The sequence below is a fragment of the Vombatus ursinus genome, unplaced genomic scaffold (genome assembly GCF_900497805.2).
Source record: "Vombatus ursinus unplaced genomic scaffold, bare-nosed wombat genome assembly UNPS02014797.1, whole genome shotgun sequence".
Lineage (NCBI taxonomy): Eukaryota > Metazoa > Chordata > Mammalia > Diprotodontia > Vombatidae > Vombatus > Vombatus ursinus.
In genome coordinates, this window is record NW_020954575.1 from 16,085,967 (window position 1) to 16,088,658 (window position 2,692).

The 2,692-nt window shown below is 41.3% G+C and overlaps 1 pseudogene; it reads right to left on the reverse strand.

The window, feature by feature from the left end:
- Positions 1-507: 507 nt before the first annotated feature.
- Positions 508-2,692, reverse strand: part of LOC114049133 — a 5,258-nt pseudogene continuing 3,073 nt past the window's right edge.

Sequence of the window (2,692 nt, forward strand, 5' to 3'; positions counted from 1 at the left end):
GAGAACCCTGAACAGGATCACGAAGAGTTGGATACAACTGAACAACTGTGGTGTTAGGTCATAAAAAATTAGGAAGCAGAAATTATCTCAAGTTAATGAGAAGTTTATTGATTGTCATATACGGTGGCCAGAATGCATACATGTAGGCTGAAAATGTACATGCAGAGGCTACGAAATTTCCCTAAATCACTCCAACTTTGAAACCCTTGATCAAACAACTCTGGTTTCTTTTTCCCAAACATTGTTCTCCTGCTGACATAATATTGACGCAAATCCTTTTTCTTATCCCGAAGACATTCTGTTTTCAAAAATGTCCAGCGATTGCCTATAAAAACAACCCTGCTGTTTATCAGTAACTCAATTGCCTCCTTTTTCTGTTTTGCAACCTTGTAGGTCAGCATGAATTAGTTTCCCTTATTCAAGTATTCTGTTACAGTCATACACAAAAATTTAACCCTTTAGTGGTTAGCATGATCCCAGCAGAAAAAGAAGCTGCTTCTGAAAGGGTTATTTACTTTTCCTTTCTATGGGGAAGCTGTTGTGGAGCTTAGAGATCCCAGACTTGTGGGCTTCCATGACCAGCACACCCCATTGTTGTCAAAAAACTTGGCAATGGACTCAGTGAACTCTGCTTCCTTCTTTTGTTGTTGCTTTTCAGTCGTGTTTGACTCTTCGTGACCCTATCTGGGATTTTCTTGGCAAAGATGCAGATAGTGGAGTGGTTTGCTATGTCCTTCTCCAGCTCATTTTACAGATGAGGAAATTGAGGCAAACAGGGTTAAGTGATTTGCCCAGAGTCACACAGCTAGTGTCTGAGGCCAGATTTGAACTCAGGAAGATGAGTCTGGCACTCTATCCATTGGGACAGCTAGCAGCATCCTCCTTCCCTCTACTGCTTGGTTTCCCTACCAATGAAGATCAGCTTCAGGGTGTACTTGTCATCAAATGGTTTAAGAATAGAAGAGAAAAGCCAAACGTTGTCAGGATCTCTTTCTGATCGATGTCTTCTGTGTGCAAGAAGGAAAATGCTTTTCTCCTTCTATGAAGTGTAGATGGTGAAGATTCTTATCATGATGAAACAGAATATGACACAAAAGGCAAAGACTAACTTGACTGCTGGAAAGGGGCATATGGGTATTCCAGACCAAAGCCACAATGGCAAAGGAACTGGAGATTGTACAGATGATGAGGCAGCCATGGATCAGACCAAAATTCTCCACATACTTGTACTTTTCTAGATGCATCTTTTTTGGCAGAATCATCCAAAGAATTTTTCACCACTGATCTATCCAACTTATTAATTTTTACAGGTTTGTTATCAATCTTCTACTTCTCCAACAACCAGCTCTTGCTGCTGACTCACCCCCTTGATGGAGCTGCCATCATAATCATCTAAAGTTGGCAAAGTTTGTATCTCACAATCCTCCTAACAACACTGAGGTAGCTGCTATCATTACCCCCATTCTATAAGAGAAAACTGTGGTAGAGGTTAAGTGATTTGCCTAGGGTCAAACAGCAATGACTAGTCCAAGGCTGGATTTGAACTTGGGCCTTTCTGACTCAAGCCTCAGCACTCTATCTATGGTACCACCTAGCAGCCTACACAAGATAACATACAGAGTAAGTTAGACGTAATTTCAGAGGGAAATGGCAAAGCATGTGGTGGGGGAGTGGGGGGGGTGGTGATGGTGCAGTACACAGTGCTGGCAATGGCATCCCATGGATTCGACCTGAGTCTTGAAGGAAGCCAGTAAGTAGGTACAGGTGAGGAGGCAGGACATTCTGGGCATATGGGACACCAGATAAATGAAAGGCATAGGCAGAGTCAGAAGGTAGAGTCCTTTGTGAGAACAGCAAAACGACCAGAATTGCTATATGGTAAGCTTGTTGACTGACTACAAAGCATCATAGTCAAAATCAAGTTCCCATCTGCTGAGTGAGTACTAATCAGCTAGCTCAGAGAAAGCTCTAACAGAATCTCAAGAGTTGGAAGGTCTATTAGGAGATATAATTACATTAAAAAAATATTTAATTTGATTAGGGCACAGAGGAGGTATAAAAGAAAGGTAGTATTTTGATGGGAGAGATCCCTTCCAAATTGGGGTGGGGCACAGGAATGTTAGGCAGGGCTGAGGAAGGCATATTAAGGATCTAAGGAATGGGGTAAAAAAACACTGGCAAGAGAAGTTCATCAATGGCTGACACATGGTAGGCACTTAGTGTTTGACTGAATAAAAGTGATGTACGTGTTCAGGAGCAATTACATTTGAGGCAGGGACCTAGGATATTATACAGAGAACAGTATAAACTTAGAAAGGCAAAAAGGACCAGATTGTAGAAGGCCTAGAACATCAATGTATTCATTCACTCATCAACTTATTTTGTTTCCATTTGATTATTATTATTTTTTTAAAATCTGAGACAATTGGGGTTAAGTGACTTATCCAGGGTCACACAGCTAGTGTTATGTGTCTGAGGCTGGATTTGAATTGAGGCCCTCCTGACTCCAGGGCCAGTGCTCTATCTACTGCGCCACCTAGCTGCCCCCCATTTAATTATTTTTAATAGACTTTATTGATATCTTTTGTTTTTATGTCAACTAGAATTACCCTTACCTCTCCCCATAACCCTCCCAGAGAGCTATCTTTCATAACAAAGAATTCAAAAGACAAAGAAGAGCAGCTGTATGACC